The 25,819-nt window shown below is 33.5% G+C and overlaps 1 protein-coding gene across 4 annotated transcripts in view; it reads right to left on the reverse strand.

Moving 5' to 3' along the window:
• The window catches only part of LOC129962088 (multiple epidermal growth factor-like domains protein 11), a 308,991-nt gene that overhangs the window by 63,326 nt on the left and 219,846 nt on the right, over window positions 1–25,819 (reverse strand). The gene's annotated exons all lie outside the window — the stretch shown is intronic.

A 25,819-nucleotide genomic window follows, 5' to 3' on the forward strand; every position in this document is an offset into this window, starting at 1 on the left:
TTGAGACATATGATTTGGAATAATTCATAGTAACTCTAGGAATAATGGAGAAAGCTAAAATAAATTTAAAAAATAAAGTATATAAAATTATTTGCAAAGTTTCGGGAATCGAACTGAAGTCTTGCAAAAAAACAGTGTCGAAGCCTGCCAATCTTTCCACCAAGCCTCGTAACGTGAGAAATCCGGAACGGCCTAAGATTCTCATCACGGCTATCCACTAAAAGTCTTAAATACAGTGTGAATCTGGCCAAAAAGCACAATGCTAAGAATATTAATGATATCTGCGCATGTGTGTGAACTTGAATCGTAAAATTTCGATTAAATATAGAAATATTTTGAGTTTAAATTTTATTTTTGAGACATATGATTTGGAATAATTCATAGTAACTGTAGGAATAATGGAGAAAAATAGCTAAAATAAATTTAAAAAATAAAGTATATAAAACTATTTGCGTAGTTTCGGGAATCGAACTGAAGTCCTGCAAAAAGGAATGCCACACACTGCAATTCTTGCCACTAAACCTCGTAACCTGAAAGCGCAGGACCGGCCTAAGATTCTCATCACGGCTATCCAATGAAAGTTTTAAATACTGTGTCAATCTGGTCAAAAAGCACAATGCTAAGAATATTAATGATATCTGCGCATGTGCGTGAACTTGAATCGTAAAATTTCGATTAAATATAGAAACATTTTGAAATTAAATTTTATTTTTTAAACATATGATTTGGAATAATTCATAGTAACTGTAGGAATACTGGAGAAAAATAGCTAAAAAAATTTAAAAAATAAAGTATATAAAACTATTTGCAAAGTTTCGGGAATCGAACTGTAGTCCTGCAAAAAGGAGTGTCGCATCATGCCGATCTTGCCACAACGCCTCGTACCGTGAGAGATCCGGAACGGTCTAAGATTCTCATCACTGCTATCCACTAAAAGTGTTAAATACGGTGTCAGTCTCGTCAAAAAGGACAATGCTAAGAATATTAATGATATCTGCGCATGTGCGTGAACTTGAATCGTAAAATTTCGATTAAATATAGAAATATTATGAGTTTAAATTTTATTTTTGAGACATATGATTTGGAGTAATTCATAGTAACTGTAGGATTAATGGAGAAAAATAGGTAAAATAAATTTAAAAAATAAAGTATATAAAACTATTTGCAAAGTTTCGGGAATCGAACTGAAGTCCTGTAAAAAGGAATGCCACACAATGCAGATCTTGCCACTAAGACTCGTACCCTCACTCAGCCGGAACGGCCTAAGATTCTCATCACGGCTATCCACTAAAAGTGTTAAATACGGTGTCAGTCTGGTCAAAAAGGACAATGCTAAGAATATTAATGATATCTGCGCATGAACGTGAACTTGACTCGTAAAATTTAGATTAAATATAGAAACATTTTGAAATTAAATTTTATTTTTGAGACATATGATTTGGAATAATTCATAGTAACTGTAGGAATATTGGAGAAAAATATTTAAAATAAATTTAAAAAATAAAGTATATAAAATTATTTGCAAAGTTTCGGGAATCGAACTGAAGTCCTGCAAAAAGGAATGCCACACCCTGCCGATCTTGCCACAAAGCCTCGCACCTTCACAGCGCCGGAACGGCCTAAGATTCTCATCACGGCTATCCACTAAAAGTGTTAAATATTTTGTCAGTCTGGTCAAAAAGGACAATGCTAAGAATATTAATGATACCTGCGCATGAACGTGAACTTGACTCGTAAAATTTAGATTAAATATAGAAACATTTTGAAATTAAATTTTATTTTTGAGACATATGATTTGGAATAATTTATAGTAACTGTAGGAATAATGGATGAAAGCTAAAATAAATTTAAAAAATAAAGTATATAAAACTATTTGCAAAGTTTCGGGAATCGAACTGAAGTCTTGCAAAAAACAGTGTCGTAGCCTGCCAATCTTTCCACCAAGACTCGTAACGTGAGAAATCCGGAACGGCCTAAGATTCTCATCACGGCTATCCACTAAAAGTGTTAAATACGGTGTCAATCTGGTCAAAAAGCACAATGCTAAGAATATTAATGATATCTGCGCATGTGCGTGAACTTGAATCGTAAAATTTCGATTAAATATAGAAACATTTTGAAATTAAATTTTATTTTTTAAACATATGATTTTTAATAATTCATAGTAACTGTAGGAATATTGGAGAAAAATAGCTAAAAAAATTCGAAAAATAAAGTATATAAAACTATTTGCAAAGTTTCGAGAATCGAACTGAAGTCCTGCAAAAAGGAGTGTCGCACCATGCCGATCTTGCCACAACGCCTCGTACCGTGAGAGATCCGGAACGGTCTAAGATTCTCATCACGGCTATCCACTAAAAGTGTTAAACACGGTGTCAGTCTGGTCAAAAAGGGCAATGCTAAGAATATTAATGATATCTGCGCATGAACGTAAACTTGACTCGTAAAATTTAGATTAAATATAGAAACATTTTGAAATTAAATTTTATTTTTGAGACATATGATTTGGAATAATTCATAGTAACTGTAGGAATATTGGAAAAAAATAGTTAAAATAAATTTAAAAAATAAAGTATATAAAATTATTTTCAAAGTTTCGGGAATGGAACGGAAGTACTGCAAAAAGGAATGCCACACCCTGCCGATCTTGCCACCAAGCCGCGTACCCTGAGAGCGCAGGAACGCCCTAAGATTCTCATCACGGCTATCCACTGAAAGTTTTAAATACGGTGTCAATCTCGTCAAAAAGCACAATGCTAAGAATATTAATGATATCTGCGCATGTGCGTGAACTTGAATCGTAAAATTTAGATTAAATATAGAAACATTTTGAAATTAAATTTTATTTTTGAGACATATGATTTGGAATAATTCATAGTAACTGTAGGAATAATGGAGAAAAATAGCTAAAATAAATTTAAAAAATAAAGTATATAAAACTATTTGCAAAGTTTCGGGAATCGAACTGAAGACCTGCAAAAAGGATTGACACACCCTGCCGATCTTGCCACAAAGCCTCGCACCTTCACAGCCCCGGAACGGCCTAAGATTCTCATCACGGCTATCCACTAAAAGTGTTAAATACGGTGTCAATCTGGTCAAAAATCACAATGCTAAGAATATTAATGATAGCTGTGCATGTGCGTGAACTTGAATCGTAAAATTTCGATTAATTATAGAAACATTTTGAAATTAAATTTTATTTTTTAAACATATGATTTGGAATAATTCCTAGTAACTGTAGGAATATTTCAGAAAAATAGCTAAAAAATTTTTAAAAATAAAGTATATAAAACTATTTGCAAAGTTTCGGGAATCGAACTGAAGTCCTGCAAAAAGGATTGACACACCCTGCCGATCTTGCCACCAAGACTCGTTCCCTCACAGCGCCGGAACGGCCTAAGATTCTCATCACGGCTATCCACTGAAAGTTTTAAATACGTTGTCAATCTCGTCAAAATGCACAATGTTAAGAATATTAATGATATCTGCGCATGTGCGTGAACTTGAATCGTAAAATTTCGATTAAATATAGAAACATTTTGAAATTAAATTTTATTTTTTAAACATATGATTTGGAATAATTCATAGTAACTGTAGGAATATTGGAGAAAAATAGGTAAAAAATTTTAAAAAATAAAGTATATAAATCTATTTGCAAAGTTTCGGGAATCGAACTGAAGTCCTGCAAAAAGGATTGACACACCCTGCCGATCTTCCCACCAAGACTCGTACCCTCACAGTGCCGGAACGGCCTAAGATACCTATCACGGCTATCCACTAAAAGTCTTAAATACAGTGTCAATCTGGATAAAAAAGCACAATGCTAAGAATATTAATGATATCTGCGCATGTGCGTGAACGTGAATCGTAAAATTTCGATTAAATATAGAAATATTTTGAGTTTAAATTTTATTTTTGAGACATATGATTTGGAATAATTCATAGCAACTCTAGGAATAATGGAGAAAGCTAAAATAAATTAAAAAAATAAAGTATATAAAACTATTTGCAAAGTTTCGGGAATCGAACTGAAGTCCTGCAAAAAGGATTGACACACCCTGCCGATCTTGCCACCAAGACTCGTACCCTCACAGCGCCGGAACGGCCTAAGATTCTCATCACGGCTATCCACTGAAAGTTTTAAATTCGTTGTCAATCTCGTCAAAAAGCACAATGCTAAGAATATTAATGATATCTGCGCATGTGCGTGAACTTGAATCGTAAAATTTCGATTAAATATAGAAATATTTTGAGTTTAAATTTTATTTTTGAGACATATGATTTGGAATAATTCATAGTAACTGTAGGAATATTGGAGAAAAATAGCTAAAAAATTTTAAAAAATAAAGTATATAAAACTATTTGCAAAGTTTCGTGAATCGAACTGAAGTCCTGCAAAAATGATTAACACACCCTGCCGATCTTGCCACCAAGACTCGTACCCTCACAGCGCCGGAACGGCCTAAGATTCCCATCACGGCTATAAACTAAAATTCTTGAATACAGTGTCAATCTGGATCAAAAAGCACAATGCTAAGAATATTAATGAAATCTGCGCATGTGCGTGAACTTGAATCGTAAAATTTCGATTAAATATAGAAACATTTTAAAATTAAATTTTATTTTTTAAACATATGATTTGGAATAATTCATAGTAACTCTAGGAATATTGAAGAAAAATAGCTAAAAAATTTTAAAAAATAAAGTATATAGAACTATTTGCAAAGTTTCGGGAATCGAACTGAAGTCCTGCAAAAAGGATTGACACACCCTGCCGATCTTGCCACCAAGACTCGTACCCTCACAGCGCCGGAACGGCCTAAGATTCTCATCACGGCTATCCACTGAAAGTTTTAAATACGTTGTCAATCTCGTCAAAAAGCACAATGTTAAGAATATTAATGATATCTGCGCATGTGCGTGAACTTGAATCGTAAAATTTCGATTAAATATAGAAACATTTTGAAATTAAATTTTATTTTTTAAACATATGATTTGGAATAATTCATAGTAACTGTAGGAATATTGGAGAAAAATAGCTAAAAAATTTTAAAAAATAAAGTATATAAATCTATTTGCAAAGTTTCGGGAATCGAACTGAAGTCCTGCAAAAAGGATTGACACACCCTGCCGATCTTGCCACCAAGACTCGTACCCTCACTCAGCCGGAACGGCCTAAGATTCTCATCACGGCTATCCACTGAAAGTTTTAAATACGTTGTCAATCTCGTCAAAAAGCACAATGTTAAGAATATTAATGATATCTGCGCATGTGCGTGAACTTGAATCGTAAAATTTCGATTAAATATAGAAACATTTTGAAATTAAATTTTATTTTTTAAACATATGATTTGGAATAATTCATAGTAACTGTAGGAATATTGGAGAAAAATAGCTAAAAAATTTTAAAAAATAAAGTATATAAATCTATTTGCAAAGTTTCGGGAATCGAACTGAAGTCCTGCAAAAAGGATTGACACACCCTGCCGATCTTCCTACCAAGACTCGTACCCTCACAGTGCCGGAACGGCCTAAGATACCTATCACGGCTATCCACTAAAAGTCTTAAATACAGTGTCAATCTGGATAAAAAAGCACAATGCTAAGAATATTAATGATATCTGCGCATGTGCGTGAACGTGAATCGTAAAATTTCGATTAAATATAGAAATATTTTGAGTTTAAATTTTATTTTTGAGACATATGATTTGGAATAATTCATAGCAACTCTAGGAATAATGGAGAAAGCTAAAATAAATTAAAAAAATAAAGTATATAAAACTATTTGCAAAGTTTCGGGAATCGAACTGAAGTCCTGCAAAAGGATTGACACACCCTGCCGATCTTGCCACCAAGACTCGTACCCTCACAGCGCCGGAACGGCCTAAGATTCTCATCACGGCTATCCACTGAAAGTTTTAAATTCGTTGTCAATCTCGTCAAAAAGCACAATGCTAAGAATATTAATGATATCTGCGCATGTGCGTGAACTTGAATCGTAAAATTTCGATTAAATATAGAAACATTTTGAAATTAAATTTTATTTTTTAAACATATGATTTGGAGTAATTCATAGTAACTGTAGGAATATTGGAGAAAAATAGCTAAAAAATTTTTAAAAATAAAGTATATAAATCAATTTGCAAAGTTTCGGGAATCGAACTGAAGTCCTGCAAAAAGGATTGACACACCCTGCCGATCTTCCCACCAAGACTCGTACCCTCACAGTGCCGGAACGGCCTAAGATACCTATCACGGCTATCCACTAAAAGTCTTAAATACAGTGTCAATCTGGATAAAAAAGCACAATGCTAAGAATATTAATGATATCTGCGCATGTGCGTGAACGTGAATCGTAAAATTTCGATTAAATATAGAAATATTTTGAGTTTAAATTTTATTTTTGAGACATATGATTTGGAATAATTCATAGCAACTCTAGGAATAATGGAGAAAGCTAAAATAAATTAAAAAAATAAAGTATATAAAACTATTTGCAAAATATCGGGAATCGAACTGAAGTCCTGCAAAAAGGATTGACACACCCTGCCGATCTTGCCACCAAGACTCGTACCCTCACAGCGCCGGAACGGCCTAAGATTCTCATCACGGCTATCCACTGAAAGTTTTAAATTCGTTGTCAATCTCGTCAAAAAGCACAATGCTAAGAATATTAATGATATCTGCGCATGTGCGTGAACTTGAATCGTAAAATTTCGATTAAATATAGAAATATTTTGAGTTTAAATTTTATTTTTGAGACATATGATTTGGAATAATTCATAGTAACTGTAGGAATATTGGAGAAAAATAGCTAAAAAATTTTAAAAAATAAAGTATATAAAACTATTTGCAAAGTTTCGGGAATCGAACTGAAGTCCTGCAAAAATGATTAACACACCCTGCCGATCTTGCCACCAAGACTCGTACCCTCACAGCGCCGGAACGGCCTAAGATTCCCATCACGGGTATAAACTAAAATTCTTGAATACAGTGTCAATCTGGATCAAAAAGCACAATGCTAAGAATATTAATGAAATCTGCGCATGTGCGTGAACTTGAATCGTAAAATTTCGATTAAATATAGAAACATTTTAAAATTAAATTTTATTTTTTAAACATATGATTTGGAATAATTCATAGTACCTCTAGGAATATTGAAGAAAAATAGCTAAAAAATTTTAAAAAATAAAGTATATAGAACTATTTGCAAAGTTTCGGGAATCGAACTGAAGTCCTGAAAAAAGGATTGACACACCCTGCTGACCTTGCCACCAAGAATCGTACACTCACAGCGCCGGAACGGCCTAAGATACCCATCAGGGCTATCCACTAAAAGTCTTAAATACAGTGTCAATCTGGATCAAAAAGCATAATGCTAAGAATATTAATGATATCTGCGCATGTGCGTGAACTTGAATCGTAAAATTTCGATTAAATATAGAAACATTTTGAAAATAATTTTATTTTTTAAACATATGATTTTTAATAATTCATAGTAACTGTAAGAATATTAGAGAAAAATTGCTAAAAAAATTAAAAAAAAAAAGTATATAAAACTATTTGCAAAGTTTCGGGAATCGAACTGAAGTCCTGCAAAAAGGAGTGTCGCACCATGCCGATCTTGCCACAACGCCTCGTACCGTGAGAGATCCGGAACGGTCTAAGATTCTCATTACGGCTATCCACTAAAAGTCTTAAATACAGTGTCAATCTGGATCAAAAAGCACAATGCTAAGAATATTAATGATATCTGTGCATGTGCGTGAACTTGAATCGTAAAATTTCGATTAATTATAGAAACATTTTGAAATTAAATTTTATTTTTTAAACATATGATTTGGAATAATTCCTAGTAACTGTAGGAATATTGGAGAAAAATAGCTAAAAAATTTTTAAAAATAAAGTATATAAAACTATTTGCAAAGTTTCGGGAATCGAACTGAAGTCCTGCAAAAAGGATTGACACACCCTGCCGATCTTGCCACCAAGACTCGTACCCTCACAGCGCCGGAACGGCCTAAGATTCTCATCACGGCTATCCACTGAAAGTTTTAAATTCGTTGTCAATCTCGTCAAAAAGCACAATGCTAAGAATATTAATGATATCTGCGCATGTGCGTGAACTTGAATAGTAAAATTTCGATTAAATATAGAAATATTTTGAGTTTAAATTTTATTTTTGAGACATATGATTTGGAATAATTCATAGTAACTGTAGGAATATTGGAGAAAAATAGCTAAAAAATTTAAAAAAATAAAGTATATAAAACTATTTGCAAAGTTTCGTGAATCGAACTGAAGTCCTGCAAAAATGATTAACACACCCTGCCGATCTTGCCACCAAGACTCGTACCCTCACAGCGCCGGAACGGCCTAAGATTCCCATCACGGATATAAACTAAAATTCTTGAATACAGTGTCAATCTGGATCAAAAAGCACAATGCTAAGAATATTAATGAAATCTGCGCATGTGCGTGAACTTGAATCGTAAAATTTCGATTAAATATAGAAACATTTTAAAATTAAATTTTATTTTTTAAACATATGATTTGGAATAATTCATAGTAACTCTAGGAATATTGAAGAAAAATAGCTAAAAAATTTTAAAAAATAAAGTATATAGAACTATTTGCAAAGTTTCGGGAATCGAACTGAAGTCCTGAAAAAAGGATTGACACACCCTGCTGACCTTGCCACCAAGAATCGTACACTCACAGCGCCGGAACGGCCTAAGATACCCATCAGGGCTATCCACTAAAAGTCTTAAATACAGTGTCAATCTGGATCAAAAAGCACAATGCTAAGAATATTAATGATATATGCGCATGTGCGTGAACTTGAATCGTAAAATTTCGATTAAATATAGAAATATTTTGAGTTTCAATTTTATTTTTGAGACATATGATTTGGAATAATTCAGAGTAACTCTAGGAATAATGGAGAAAGCTAAAATAAATTTAAAAAATAAAGTATATAAAACTATTTGCAAAGTTTCGGGAATCGAACTGAAGTCCTGCAAAAAGGATTGACACACCCTGCCGATCTTGCCGCCAAGACTCGTACTCTCACAGCGCCGGAACGGCCAAAGATACCCATCACGGCTATCCACTAAAAGTCTTAAATACAGTGTCAATCTGGAACAAAAAGCACAATGCTAAGAATATTAATGATATCTGCGCATGTGCGTGAACTTGAATCGTAAAATTTCGATTAAATATAGAAATATTTTGAGTTTAAATTTTATTTTTGAGACATATGATTTGGAATAATTCATAGTAACTCTAGGAATAATGGAGAAAGCTAAAGTAAATTTAAAAAATAAAGTATATAAAACTATTTGCAAAGTTTCGGGAATCGAACTGAAGTCCTGCAAAAAGGATTGACACACCCTGCCGATCTTGCCACCAAGACTCATACCCTTACAGCGCCGGAACGGCCAAAGATTCTCATCACGGCTATCCATTGAAAGTTTTAAATTCGTTGTCAATCTCGTCAAAAAGCACAATGTTAAGAATATTAATGATATCTGCGCATGTGCGTGAACTTGAATCGTAAAATTTCGATTAAATATAGAAACATTTTGAAATTAAATTTTATTTTTTAAACATATGATTTGGAGTAATTCATAGTAACTGTAGGAATATTGGAGAAAAATAGCTAAAAAATTTTTAAAAATAAAGTATATAAATCAATTTGCAAAGTTTCGGGAATCGAACTGAAGTCCTGCAAAAAGGATTGACACACCCTGCCGATCTTCCCACCAAGACTCGTACCCTCACAGTGCCGGAACGGCCTAAGATACCTATCACGGCTATCCACTAAAAGTCTTAAATACAGTGTCAATCTGGATAAAAAAGCACAATGCTAAGAATATTAATGATATCTGCGCATGTGCGTGAACGTGAATCGTAAAATTTCGATTAAATATAGAAATATTTTGAGTTTAAATTTTATTTTTGAGACATATGATTTGGAATAATTCATAGCAACTCTAGGAATAATGGAGAAAGCTAAAATAAATTAAAAAAATAAAGTATATAAAACTATTTGCAAAATATCGGGAATCGAACTGAAGTCCTGCAAAAAGGATTGACACACCCTGCCGATCTTGCCACCAAGACTCGTACCCTCACAGCGCCGGAACGGCCTAAGATTCTCATCACGGCTATCCACTGAAAGTTTTAAATTCGTTGTCAATCTCGTCAAAAAGCACAATGCTAAGAATATTAATGATATCTGCGCATGTGCGTGAACTTGAATCGTAAAATTTCGATTAAATATAGAAATATTTTGAGTTTAAATTTTATTTTTGAGACATATGATTTGGAATAATTCATAGTAACTGTAGGAATATTGGAGAAAAATAGCTAAAAAATTTTAAAAAATAAAGTATATAAAACTATTTGCAAAGTTTCGGGAATCGAACTGAAGTCCTGCAAAAATGATTAACACACCCTGCCGATCTTGCCACCAAGACTCGTACCCTCACAGCGCCGGAACGGCCTAAGATTCCCATCACGGGTATAAACTAAAATTCTTCAATACAGTGTCAATCTGGATCAAAAAGCACAATGCTAAGAATATTAATGATATCTGCGCATGTGCGTGAACTTTAATCGTAAAATTTCGATTAAATATAGAAACAATTTAAAATTAAATTTTATTTTTTAAACATATGATTTGGAATAATTCATAGTAACTCTAGGATTATTGAAGAAAAATAGCTAAAAAATTTTAAAAAATAAAGTATATAGAACTATTTGCAAAGTTTCGGGAATCGAACTGAAGTCCTGCAAAAAGGATTGACACACCCTGCTGACCTTGCCACCAAGAATCGTACACTCACAGCGCCGGAACGGCCTAAGATACCCATCAGGGCTATCCACTAAAAGTCTTAAATACAGTGTCAATCTGGATCAAAAAGCACAATGCTAAGAATATTAATGATATCTGCGCCTGTGCGTGAACTTGAATCGTAAAATTTCGATTAAATATAGAAATATTTTGAGTTTCAATTTTATTTTTGAGACATATGATTTGGAATAATTCATAGTAACTCTAGGAATAATGGAGAAAGCTAAAGTAAATTTAAAAAATAAAGTATATAAAACTATTTGCAAAGTTTCGGGAATCGAACTGAAGTCCTGCAAAAAGGATTGACACACCCTGCCGATCTTGCCGCCAAGACTCGTACTCTCACAGCGCCGGAACGGCCAAAGATACCCATCACGGCTATCCACTAAAAGTCTTAAATACAGTGTCAATCTGGAACAAAAAGCACAATGCTAAGAATATTAATGATATCTGCGCATGTGCGTGAACTTGAATCGTAAAATTTCGATTAAATATAGAAATATTTTGAGTTTAAATTTTATTTTTGAGACATATGATTTGGAATAATTCATAGTAACTCTAGGAATAATGGAGAAAGCTAAAATAAATTAAAAAAATAAAGTATATAAAACTATTTGCAAAGTTTCGGGAATCGAACTGAAGTCCTGCAAAAAGGATTGACACACCCTGCCGATCTTGCCACCAAGACTCATACCCTTACAGCGCCGGAACGGCCTAAGATTCCCATCACGGCTATCCACTAAAAGTCTTAAATACAGTGTCAATCTGGATCAAAAAGCACAATGCTAAGAATATTAATGATATCTCCGCATGTGTGTGAACTTGAATCGTAAAATTTCGATTAAATATAGAAACATTTTGAAATTAAATTTTATTTTTTAAACATATGATTTGGAATAATTCATAGTAACTGTAGGAATATTGGAGAAAAATAGCTAAAAAATTTTAAAAAATAAAGTATATAGAACTATTTGCAAAGTTTCGGGAATCGAACTGAAGTCCTGCAAAAAGGATTGACACAATCTGCCGATCTTGCCACCACGACTCGTACCCTCACAGCGCCGGAACGGCCTAAGATACCCATCAAGGCTATCCACTAAAAGTCTTAAATACAGTGTCAATCTGGATCAAAAAGCACAATGCTAAGAATATTAATTATATCTGCGCATGTGCGTGAACGTGAATCGTAAAATTTCGATTAAATATAGAAATATTTTGAGTTTAAATTTTATTTTTGAGACATATGATTTGGAATAATTCATAGCAACTCTAGGAATAATGGAGAAAGCTAAAATAAATTAAAAAAATAAAGTATATAAAACTATTTGCAAAGTTTCGGGAATCGAACTGAAGTCCTGCAAAAAGGATTGACACAAACTGCCGATCTTACCACCAAGACTCGTACCCTCACAGCGCCGGAACGGCCTAAGATACCTATCACGGCTATCCACTAAAAGTCTTAAATGCAGTGTCAATCTGGATAAAAAAGCACAATGCTAAGAATATTAATGATATCTGCGCATGTGCGTGAACGTGAATCGTAAAATTTCGATTAAATATAGAAATATTTTGAGTTTCAATTTTATTTTTGAGACATATGATTTGGAATAATTCATAGTAACTCTAGGAATAATGGAGAAAGCTAAAATAAATTTAAAAAATAAAGTATATAAAAATATTTGCAAAGTTTCGGGAATCGAACTGAAGTCCTGCAAAAAGGATTGACACACCCTGCCGATCTTGCCGCCAAGAATCGTACTCTCACAGCGCCGGAACGGCCAAAGATACCCATCACGGCTATCCACTAAAAGTCTTAAATACAGTGTCAATCTGGAACAAAAAGCACAATGCTAAGAATATTAATGATACTGCGCATGTGCGTGAACTTGAATCGTAAAATTTCGATTAAATATAGAAATATTTTGAGTTTAAATTTTATTTTTGAGACATATGATTTGGAATAATTCATAGTAACTCTAGGAATAATGGAGAAAGCTAAAATAAATTAAAAAAATTAAGTATATAAAACTATTTGCAAAGTTTCGGGAATCGAACTGAAGTCCTGCAAAAAGGATTGACAAACCCTGCCGATCTTGCCACCAAGACTCATACCCTTACAGCGCCGGAACGGCCAAAGATTCTCATCACGGCTATCCACTGAAAGTTTTAAATACGTTGTCAATCTCGTCAAAAAGCACAATGTTAAGAATATTAATGATATCTGCGCATGTGCGTGAACTTGAATCGTAAAATTTCGATTAAATATAGAAACATTTTGAAATTAAATTTTATTTTTTAAACATATGATTTGGAATAATTCATAGTAACTGTAGAAATATTGGAGAAAAATAGCTAAAAAATTTTAAAAAATAAAGTATATAAATCAATTTGCAAAGTTTCGGGAATCGAACTGAAGTCCTGCAAAAAGGATTGACACACCCTGCCGATCTTCCCACCAAGACTCGTACCCTCACAGTGCCGGAATGCCTAAGATACCTATCACGGCTATCCACTAAAAGTCTTAAATACAGTGTCAATCTGGATAAAAAACACAATGCTAAGAATATTAATGATATCTGCGCATGTGCGTGAACCTGAATCGTAAAATTTCGATTAAATATAGAAATATTTTGAGTTTAAATTTTATTTTTGAGACATATGATTTGGAATAATTCATAGCAACTCTAGGAATAATGGAGAAAGCTAAAATAAATTAAAAAAATAAAGTATATAAAACTATTTGCAAAATATCGGGAATCGAACTGAAGTCCTGCAAAAAGGATTGATACACCCTGCCGATCTTGCCACCAAGACTCGTACCCTCACAGCGCCGCAACGGCCTAAGATTCTCATCACGGCTATCCACTGAAAGTTTTAAATTCGTTGTCAATCTCGTCAAAAAGCACAATGCTAAGAATATTAATGATATCTGCGCATGTGCGTGAACTTGAATCGTAAAATTTCGATTAAATATAGAAATATTTTGAGTTTAAATTTTATTTTTGAGACATATGATTTGGAATAATTCATAGTAACTGTAGGAAAATTGGAGAAAAATAGCTAAAAAATTTTAAAAAATAAAGTATATAAAACTATTTGCAAAGTTTCGGGAATCGAACTGAAGTCCTGCAAAAATGATTAACACACCCTGCCGATCTTGCCACCAAGACTCGTACCCTCACAGCGCCGGAACGGCCTAAGATTCCCATCACGGCTATAAACTAAAATTCTTCAATACAGTGTCAATCTGGATCAAAAAGCACAATGCTAAGAATATTAATGATATCTGCGCATGTGCGTGAACTTGAATCGTAAAATTTCGATTAAATATAGAAACATTTTAAAATTAAATTTTATTTTTTAAACATATGATTTGGAATAATTCATAGTAACTCTAGGAATATTGAAGAAAAATAGCTAAAAAATTTTAAAAAATAAAGTATATAGAACTATTTGCAAAGTTTCGGGAATCGAACTGAAGTCCTGCAAAAAGGATTGACACACCCTGCTGACCTTGCCACCAAGAATCGTACACTCACAGCGCCGGAACGGCCTAAGATACCCATCAGGGCTATCCACTAAAAGTCTTAAATACAGTGTCAATCTGGATCAAAAAGCACAATGCTAAGAATATTAATGATATCTGCGCATGTGCGTGAACTTGAATCGTAAAATTTCGATTAAATATAGAAATATTTTGAGTTTCAATTTTATTTTTGAGACATATGATTTGGAATAATTCATAGTAACTCTAGGAATAATGGAGAATGCTAAATTAAATTTAAAAAATAAAGTATATAAAACTATTTGCAAAGTTTCGGGAATCGAACTGAAGTCCTGCAAAAAGGATTGACACACCCTGCCGATCTTGCCGCCAAGACTCGTACTCTCACAGCGCCGGAACGGCCAAAGATACTCATCACGGCTATCCACTAAAAGTCTTAAATACAGTGTCAATCTGGAACAAAAAGCACAATGCTAAGAATATTAATGATATCTGCGCATGTGCGTGAACTTGAATCGTAAAATTTCGATTAAATATAGAAATATTTTGAGTTTAAATTTTATTTTTGAGACATATGTTTGGAATAATTCATAGTAACTCTAGGAATAATGGAGAAAGCTAAAATAAATTAAAAAAATAAAGTATATAAAACTATTTGCAAAGTTTCGGGAATCGAACTGAAGTCCTGCAAAAAGGATTGACACACCCTGCCGATCTTGCCACCAAGACTCATACCCTTACAGCGCCGGAACGGCCAAAGATTCTCATCACGGCTATCCATTGAAAGTTTTAAATACGTTGTCAATCTCGTCAAAAAGCACAGTGTTAAGAATATTAATGATATCTGCGCATGTGCGTGAACTTGAATCGTAAAATTTCGATTAAATATAGAAACATTTTGAAATTAAATTTTATTTTTTAAACATATGATTTGGAATAATTCATAGTAACTGTAGGAATATTGGAGAAAAATAGCTAAAAAATTTTAAAAAATAAAGTATATAAATCAATTTGCAAAGTTTCGGGAATCGAACTGAAGTCCTGCAAAAAGGATTGACACACCCTGCCGATCTTCCCACCAAGACTCGTACCCTCACAGTGCCGGAACGGCCTAAGATACCTATCACGGCTATCCACTAAAAGTCTTAAATACAGTGTCAATCTGGATAAAAAAGCACAATGCTAAGAATATTAATGATATCTGCGCATGTGCGTGAACGTGAATCGTAAAATTTCGATTAAATATAGAAATATTTTGAGTTTAAATTTTATTTTTGAGACATATGATTTGGAATAATTCATAGCAACTCTAGGAATAATGGAGAAAGCTAAAATAAATTAAAAAAATAAAGTATATAAAACTATTTGCAAAATATCGGGAATCGAACTGAAGTCCTGCAAAAAGGATTGACACACCCTGCCGATCTTGCCACCAAGACTCGTACCCTCACAGCGCCGGAATGGCCTAAGATTCTCATCACGGCTATCCACTGAAAGTTTTAAATTCGTTGTCAATCTCGTCAAAAAGCACAATGCTAAGAATATTAATGATATCTGCGCATGTGCGTGAACTTGAATCGTAAAATTTCGATTAAATATAGAAATATTTTGAGTTTAAATTTTATTTTTGAGACATATGATTTGGAATAATTCATAGTAACTGTAGGAATATTGGAGAAAAATAGCTAAAAAATTTTAAAAAATAAAGTATATAAAACTATTTGCAAAGTTTCGGGAATCGAACTGAAGTCCTGCAAAAATGATTAACACACCCTGCCGATCTTGCCACCAAGACTCGTACCCTCACAGCGCCGGAACGGCCTAAGATTCCCATCACGGCTATAAACTAAAATTCTTCAATACAGTGTCAATCTGGATCAAAAAGCACAATGCTAAGAATATTAATGATATCTGCGCATGTGCGTGAACTTGAATCGTAAAATTTCGATTAAATATAGAAACAATTTAAAATTAAATTTTATTTTTTAAACATATGATTTGGAATAATTCATAGTAACTCTAGGATTATTGAAGAAAAATAGCTAAAAAAATTTAAAAAATAAAGTATATAGAACTATTTGCAAAGTTTCGGGAATCGAACTGAAGTCCTGCAAAAAGGATTGACACACCCTGCTGACCTTGCCACCAAGAATCGTACACTCACAGCGCCGGAACGGCCTAAGATACCCATCAGGGCTATCCACTAAAAGTCTTAAATACAGTGTCAATCTGGATCAAAAAGCACAATGCTAAGAATATTAATGATATCTGCGCCTGTGCGTGAACTTGAATCGTAAAATTTCGATTAAATATAGAAATATTTTGAGTTTCAATTTTATTTTTGAGACATATGATTTGGAATAATTCATAGTAACTCTAGGAATAATGGAGAAAGCTAAAGTAAATTTAAAAAATAAAGTATATAAAACTATTTGCAAAGTTTCGGGAATCGAACTGAAGTCCTGCAAAAAGGATTGACACACCCTGCCGATCTTGCCGCCAAGACTCGTACTCTCACAGCGCCGGAACGGCCAAAGATACCCATCACGGCTATCCACTAAAAGTCTTAAATACAGTGTCAATCTGGAACAAAAAGCACAATGCTAAGAATATTAATGATATCTGCGCATGTGCGTGAACTTGAATCGTAAAATTTCGATTAAATATAGAAATATTTTGAGTTTAAATTTTATTTTTGAGACATATGATTTGGAATAATTCATAGTAACTCTAGGAATAATGGAGAAAGCTAAAATAAATTAAAAAAATAAAGTATATAAAACTATTTGCAAAGTTTCGGGAATCGAACTGAAGTCCTGCAAAAAGGATTGACACACCCTGCCGATCTTGCCACCAAGACTCATACCCTTACAGCGCCGGAACGGCCTAAGATTCCCATCACGGCTATCCTCTAAAAGTCTTAAATACAGTGTCAATCTGGATCAAAAAGCACAATGCTAAGAATATTAATGATATCTGCGCATGTGTGTGAACTTGAATCCTAAAATTTCGATTAAATATAGAAACGTTTTGAAATTAAATTTTATTTTTTAAACATATGATTTGGAATAATTCATAGTAACTGTAGGAATATTGGAGAAAAATAGCTAAAAAATTTTAAAAAATAAAGTATATAGAACTATTTGCAAAGTTTCGGGAATCGAACTGAAGTCCTGCAAAAAGGATTGACACAACCTGCCGATCTTGCCACCAAGACTCGTACCCTCACAGCGCCGGAACGGCCTAAGATACCCATCACGGCTATCCACTAAAAGTCTTAAATACAGTGTCAGTCTGGATCAAAAAGCACAATGCTAAGAATATTAATGATATCTGCGCATGTGCGTGAACGTGAATCGTAAAATTTCGATTAAATATAGAAATATTTTGAGTTTAAATTTTATTTTTGAGACATATGATTTGGAATAATTCATAGCAACTCTAGGAATAATGGGGAAAGCTAAAATAAATTAAAAAAATAAAGTATATAAAACTATTTGCAAAGTTTCGGGAATCGAACTGAAGTCCTGCAAAAAGGATTGACACAAACTGCCGATCTTACCACCAAGACTCGTACCCTCACAGCGCCGGAACGGCCTAAGATTCCCATCACGGCTATCCACTAAAAGTCTTCAATACAGTGTCAATCTGGATTAAAAAGCACAATGCTAAGAATATTAATGATATCTGCGCATGTGCGTGAACTTGAATCGTAAAATTTCGATTAAATATAGAAATATTTTGAGTTTAAATTTTATTTTTGAGACATATGATTTGGAATAATTCATAGTAACTGTAGGAATATTGGAGAAAAATAGCTAAAAAATTTAAAAAAATAAAGTATATAAAACTATTTGCAAAGTTTCGGGAATCGAACTGAAGTCCTGCAAAAATGATTAACACACCCTGCCGATCTTGCCACCAAGACTCGTACCCTCACAGCGCCGGAACGGCCTAAGATTCCCATCACGGCTATAAACTAAAATTCTTCAATACAGTGTCAATCTGGATCAAAAAGCACAATGCTAAGAATATTAATGATATCTGCGCATGTGCGTGAACTTGAATCGTAAAATTTCGATTAAATATAGAAACAATTGAAAATTAAATTTTATTTTTTAAACATATGATTTGGAATAATTCATAGTAACTCTAGGATTATTGAAGAAAAATAGCTAAAAAATTTTAAAAAATAAAGTATATAGAACTATTTGCAAAGTTTCGGGAATCGAACTGAAGTCCTGCAAAAAGGATTGACACACTCTGCTGACCTTGCCACCAAGAATCGTACACTCACAGCGCCGGAACGGCCTAAGATACCCATCAGGGCTATCCACTAAAAGTCTTAAATACAGTGTCAATCTGGATCAAAAAGCACAATGCTAAGAATATTAATGATATCTGCGCCTGTGCGTGAACTTGAATCGTAAAATTTCGATTAAATATAGAAATATTTTGAGTTTCAATTTTATTTTTGAGACATATGATTTGGAATAATTCATAGTAACTCTAGGAATAATGGAGAAAGCTAAAGTAAATTTAAAAAATAAAGTATATAAAACTATTTGCAAAGTTTCGGGAATCGAACTGAAGTCCTGCAAAAAGGATTGACACACCCTGCCGATCTTGCCGCCAAGACTCGTACTCTCACAGCGCCGGAACGGCCAAAGATACCCTTCACGGCTATCCACTAAAAGTCTTAAATACAGTGTCAATCTGGAACAAAAAGCACAATGCTAAGAATATTAATGATATCTGCGCATGTGCGTGAACTTGAATCGTAAAATTTCGATTAAATATAGAAATATTTTGAGTTTAAATTTTATTTTTGAGACATATGATTTGGAATAATTCATAGTAACTCTAGGAATAATGGAGAAAGCTAAAATAAATTAAAAAAATAAAGTATATAAAACTATTTGCAAAGTTTCGGGAATCGAACTGAAGTCCTGCAAAAAGGATTGACACACCCTGCCGATCTTGCCACCATGACTCATACCCTTACAGCGCCGGAACGGCCTAAGATTCCCATCACGGCTATCCACTAAAAGTCTTAAATACAGTGTCAATCTGGATCAAAAAGCACAATGCTAAGAATATTAATGATATCTGCGCATGTGTGTGAACTTGAATCGTAAAATTTCGATTAAATATAGAAACGTTTTGAAATTAAATTTTATTTTTTAAACATATGATTTGGAATAATTCATAGTAACTGTAGGAATATTGGAGAAAAATAGCTAAAAAATTTTAAAAAATAAAGTATATAGAACTATTTGCAAAGTTTCGGGAATCGAACTGAAGTCCTGCAAAAAGGATTGACACAACCTGCCGATCTTGCCACCAAGACTCGTACCCTCACAGCGCCGGAACGGCCTAAGATACCCATCACGGCTATCCACTAAAAGTCTTAAATACAGTGTCAATCTGGATCAAAAAGCACAATGCTAAGAATATTAATGATATCTGCGCATGTGCGTGAACTTGAATCGTAAAATTTCGATTAAATATAGAAATATTTTGAGTTTCAATTTTATTTTTGAGACATATGATTTGGAATAATTCATAGTAACTCTAGGAATAATGGAGAATGCTAAATTAAATTTAAAAAATAAAGTATATAAAAATATTTGCAAAGTTTCGGGAATCGAACTGAAGTCCTGCAAAAAGGATTGACACACCCTGCCGATCTTGCCGCCAAGACTCGTACTCTCACAGCGCCGGAACGGCCAAAGATACCCATCACGGCTATCCACTAAAAGTCTTAAATACAGTGTCAATCTGGAACAAAAAGCACAATGCTAAGAATATTAATGATATCTGCGCATGTGCGTGAACTTGAATCGTAAAATTTCGATTAAATATAGAAATATTTTGAGTTTAAATTTTATTTTTGAGACATATGATTTGGAATAATTCATAGTAACTCTAGGAATAATGGAGAAAGCTAAAATAAATTAAAAAAATAAAGTATATAAAACTATTTGCAAAGTTTCGGGAATCGAACTGAAGTCCTGCAAAAAGGATTGACACACCCTGCCGATCTTGCCACCAAGACTCATACCCTTACAGCGCCGGAACGGCCAAAGATTCTCATCACGGCTATCCATTGAAAGTTTTAAATACGTTGTCAATCTCGTCAAAAAGCACAATGTTAAGAATATTAATGATATCTGCGCATGTGCGTGAACTTGAATCGTAAAATTTCGATTAAATATAGAAACATTTTGAAATTAAATTTTATTTTTTAAACATATGATTTGGAATAATTCATAGTAACTGTAGGAATATTGGAGAAAAATAGCTAAAAAATTTTAAAAAATAAAGTATATAAATCAATTTGCAAAGTTTCGGGAATCGAACTGAAGTCCTGCAAAAAGGATTGACACACCCTGCCGATCTTCCCACCAAGACTCGTACCCTCACAGTGCCGGAACGGCCTAAGATACCTATCACGGCTATCCACTAAAAGTCTTAAATACAGTGTCAATCTGGATAAAAAAGCACAATGCTAAGAATATTAATGATATCTGCGCATGTGCGTGAACGTGAATCGTAAAATTTCGATTAAATATAGAAATATTTTGAGTTTAAATTTTATTTTTGAGACATATGATTTGGAATAATTCATAGCAACTCTAGGAATAATGGAGAAAGCTAAAATAAATTAAAAAAATAAAGTATATAAAACTATTTGCAAAATATCGGGAATCGAACTGAAGTCCTGCAAAAAGGATTGACACACCCTGCCGATCTTGCCACCAAGACTCGTACCCTCACAGCGCCGGAATGGCCTAAGATTCTCATCACGGCTATCCACTGAAAGTTTTAAATTCGTTGTCAATCTCGTCAAAAAGCACAATGCTAAGAATATTAATGATATCTGCGCATGTGCGTGAACTTGAATCGTAAAATTTCGATTAAATATAGAAATATTTTGAGTTTAAATTTTATTTTTGAGACATATGATTTGGAATAATTCATAGTAACTGTAGGAATATTGGAGAAAAATAGCTAAAAAATTTTAAAAAATAAAGTATATAAAACTATTTGCAAAGTTTCGGGAATCGAACTGAAGTCCTGCAAAAATGATTAACACACCCTGCCGATCTTGCCACCAAGACTCGTACCCTCACAGCGCCGGAACGGCCTAAGATTCCCATCACGGCTATAAACTAAAATTCTTCAATACAGTGTCAATCTGGATCAAAAAGCACAATGCTAAGAATATTAATGATATCTGCGCATGTGCGTGAACTTGAATCGTAAAATTTCGATTAAATATAGAAACAATTTAAAATTAAATTTTATTTTTTAAACATATGATTTGGAATAATTCATAGTAACTCTAGGATTATTGAAGAAAAATAGCTAAAAAAATTTAAAAAATAAAGTATATAGAACTATTTGCAAAGTTTCGGGAATCGAACTGAAGTCCTGCAAAAAGGATTGACACACCCTGCTGACCTTGCCACCAAGAATCGTACACTCACAGCGCCGGAACGGCCTAAGATACCCATCAGGGCTATCCACTAAAAGTCTTAAATACAGTGTCAATCTGGATCAAAAAGCACAATGCTAAGAATATTAATGATATCTGCGCCTGTGCGTGAACTTGAATCGTAAAATTTCGATTAAATATAGAAATATTTTGAGTTTCAATTTTATTTTTGAGACATATGATTTGGAATAATTCATAGTAACTCTAGGAATAATGGAGAAAGCTAAAGTAAATTTAAAAAATAAAGTATATAAAACTATTTGCAAAGTTTCGGGAATCGAACTGAAGTCCTGCAAAAAGGATTGACACACCCTGCCGATCTTGCCGCCAAGACTCGTACTCTCACAGCGCCGGAACGGCCAAAGATACCCATCACGGCTATCCACTAAAAGTCTTAAATACAGTGTCAATCTGGAACAAAAAGCACAATGCTAAGAATATTAATGATATCTGCGCATGTGCGTGAACTTGAATCGTAAAATTTCGATTAAATATAGAAATATTTTGAGTTTAAATTTTATTTTTGAGACATATGATTTGGAATAATTCATAGTAACTCTAGGAATAATGGAGAAAGCTAAAATAAATTAAAAAAATAAAGTATATAAAACTATTTGCAAAGTTTCGGGAATCGAACTGAAGTCCTGCAAAAAGGATTGACACACCCTGCCGATCTTGCCACCAAGACTCATACCCTTACAGCGCCGGAACGGCCTAAGATTCCCATCACGGCTATCCTCTAAAAGTCTTAAATACAGTGTCAATCTGGATCAAAAAGCACAATGCTAAGAATATTAATGATATCTGCGCATGTGTGTGAACTTGAATCGTAAAATTTCGATTAAATATAGAAACGTTTTGAAATTAAATTTTATTTTTTAAACATATGATTTGGAATAATTCATAGTAACTGTAGGAATATTGGAGAAAAATAGCTAAAAAATTTTAAAAAATAAAGTATATAGAACTATTTGCAAAGTTTCGGGAATCGAACTGAAGTCCTGCAAAAAGGATTGACACAACCTGCCGATCTTGCCACCAAGACTCGTACCCTCACAGCGCCGGAACGGCCTAAGATACCCATCACGGCTATCCACTAAAAGTCTTAAATACAGTGTCAATCTGGATCAAAAAGCACAATGCTAAGAATATTAATGATATCTGCGCATGTGCGTGAACGTGAATCGTAAAATTTCGATTAAATATAGAAATATTTTGAGTTTAAATTTTATTTTTGAGACATATGATTTGGAATAATTCATAGCAACTCTAGGAATAATGGGGAAAGCTAAAATAAATTAAAAAAATAAAGTATATAAAACTATTTGCAAAGTTTCGGGAATCGAACTGAAGTCCTGCAAAAAGGATTGACACAAACTGCCGATCTTACCACCAAGACTCGTACCCTCACAGCGCCGGAACGGCCTAAGATTCCCATCACGGCTATCCACTAAAAGTCTTCAATACAGTGTCAATCTGGATAAAAAAGCACAATGCTAAGAATATTAATGATATCTGCGCATGTGCGTGAACGTGAATCGTAAAATTTCGATTAAATATAGAAATATTTTGAGTTTAAATTTTATTTTTGAGACATATGATTTGGAATAATTCATAGCAACTCTAGGAATAATGGAGAAAGCTAAAATAAATTAAAAAAATAAAGTATATAAAACTATTTGCTAAGTTTCGGGAATCGAACTGACGTCCTGCAAAAAGGATTGACACACCCTGCCGATCTTGCCACCAAGACTCGTACCCTCACAGCGCCGGAATGGCCTAAGATTCTCATCACGGCTATCCACTGAAAGTTTTAAATTCGTTGTCAATCTCGTCAAAAAGCACAATGCTAAGAATATTAATGATATCTGCGCATGTGCGTGAACTTGAATCGTAAAATTTCGATTAAATATAGAAATATTTTGAGTTTAAATTTTATTTTTGAGACATATGATTTGGAATAATTCATAGTAACTGTAGGAATATTGGAGAAAAATAGCTAAAAAATTTTAAAAAATAAAGTATATAAAACTATTTGCAAAGTTTCGGGAATCGAACTGAAGTCCTGCAAAAATGATTAACACACCCTGCCGATCTTGCCACCAAGACTCGTACCCTCACAGCGCCGGAACGGCCTAAGATTCCCATCACGGCTATAAACTAAAATTCTTCAATACAGTGTCAATCTGGATCAAAAAGCACAATGCTAAGAATATTAATGATATCTGCGCATGTGCGTGAACTTGAATCGTAAAATTTCGATTAAATATAGAAACAATTTAAAATTAAATTTTATTTTTTAAACATATGATTTGGAATAATTCATAGTAACTCTAGGATTATTGAAGAAAAATAGCTAAAAAAATTTAAAAAATAAAGTATATAGAACTATTTGCAAAGTTTCGGGAATCGAACTGAAGTCCTGCAAAAAGGATTGACACACCCTGCTGACCTTGCCACCAAGAATCGTACACTCACAGCGCCGGAACGGCCTAAGATACCCATCAGGGCTATCCACTAAAAGTCTTAAATACAGTGTCAATCTGGATCAAAAAGCACAATGCTAAGAATATTAATGATATCTGCGCCTGTGCGTGAACTTGAATCGTAAAATTTCGATTAAATATAGAAATATTTTGAGTTTCAATTTTATTTTTGAGACATATGATTTGGAATAATTCATAGTAACTCTAGGAATAATGGAGAAAGCTAAAGTAAATTTAAAAAATAAAGTATATAAAACTATTTGCAAAGTTTCGGGAATCGAACTGAAGTCCTGCAAAAAGGATTGACACACCCTGCCGATCTTGCCGCCAAGACTCGTACTCTCACAGCGCCGGAACGGCCAAAGATACCCATCACGGCTATCCACTAAAAGTCTTAAATACAGTGTCAATCTGGAACAAAAAGCACAATGCTAAGAATATTAATGATATCTGCGCATGTGCGTGAACTTGAATCGTAAAATTTCGATTAAATATAGAAATATTTTGAGTTTAAATTTTATTTTTGAGACATATGATTTGGAATAATTCATAGTAACTCTAGGAATAATGGAGAAAGCTAAAATAAATTAAAAAAATAAAGTATATAAAACTATTTGCAAAGTTTCGGGAATCGAACTGAAGTCCTGCAAAAAGGATTGACACACCCTGCCGATCTTGCCACCAAGACTCATACCCTTACAGCGCCGGAACGGCCTAAGATTCCCATCACGGCTATCCTCTAAAAGTCTTAAATACAGTGTCAATCTGGATCAAAAAGCACAATGCTAAGAATATTAATGATATCTGCGCATGTGTGTGAACTTGAATCGTAAAATTTCGATTAAATATAGAAACGTTTTGAAATTAAATTTTATTTTTTAAACATATGATTTGGAATAATTCATAGTAACTGTAGGAATATTGGAGAAAAATAGCTAAAAAATTTTAAAAAATAAAGTATATAGAACTATTTGCAAAGTTTCGGGAATCGAACTGAAGTCCTGCAAAAAGGATTGACACAACCTGCCGATCTTGCCACCAAGACTCGTACCCTCACAGCGCCGGAACGGCCTAAGATACCCATCACGGCTATCCACTAAAAGTCTTAAATACAGTGTCAATCTGGATCAAAAAGCACAATGCTAAGAATATTAATGATATCTGCGCATGTGCGTGAACGTGAATCGTAAAATTTCGATTAAATATAGAAATATTTTGAGTTTAAATTTTATTTTTGAGACATATGATTTGGAATAATTCATAGCAACTCTAGGAATAATGGGGAAAGCTAAAATAAATTAAAAAAATAAAGTATATAAAACTATTTGCAAAGTTTCGGGAATCGAACTGAAGTCCTGCAAAAAGGATTGACACAAACTGCCGATCTTACCACCAAGACTCGTACCCTCACAGCGCCGGAACGGCCTAAGATTCCCATCACGGCTATCCACTAAAAGTCTTCAATA

This window comes from Argiope bruennichi, chromosome 2 (assembly GCF_947563725.1).
Source record: "Argiope bruennichi chromosome 2, qqArgBrue1.1, whole genome shotgun sequence".
In the NCBI taxonomy this organism is placed as follows: Eukaryota; Metazoa; Arthropoda; class Arachnida; order Araneae; family Araneidae; genus Argiope; species Argiope bruennichi.